This window comes from Rhinopithecus bieti, unplaced genomic scaffold (genome assembly GCF_001698545.2).
Source record: "Rhinopithecus bieti isolate Rb0 unplaced genomic scaffold, ASM169854v2 scaffold_1966, whole genome shotgun sequence".
NCBI classification, from domain to species: domain Eukaryota; kingdom Metazoa; phylum Chordata; class Mammalia; order Primates; family Cercopithecidae; genus Rhinopithecus; species Rhinopithecus bieti.
The window spans coordinates 85813-86147 of NW_016803584.1; positions in this window are offsets into that span (position 1 = coordinate 85813).

Here is a 335-nt window from a genome sequence, read left to right on the forward strand (position 1 = left end):
TTGTTTGTGATTTGGTTTTATGCTTACTGTTTCTCTCCACCCCATTATCAGAGTAATATATGCTCATTGCATAAAATCTGGAATATGTGAAGACTGGAGATGAAAAGAAGCCCACCATTTGAGACATAGCCACTGCTGACATTTGTATATTTCCCTTCACTCTTTTACCTGCCTAAGGACATATATGCAGATGTGGACATATTTAGCTTTACATAGCTGCAGTCTACCACGTATAATCTATATCTTGTTTTTTTGGTCTAACAAAATGTTAGTGTGGTTTTTTATGTCATTGACAGTTCTTGGTTAGCAACTGTAATGGCTGCACAGCACTGCTT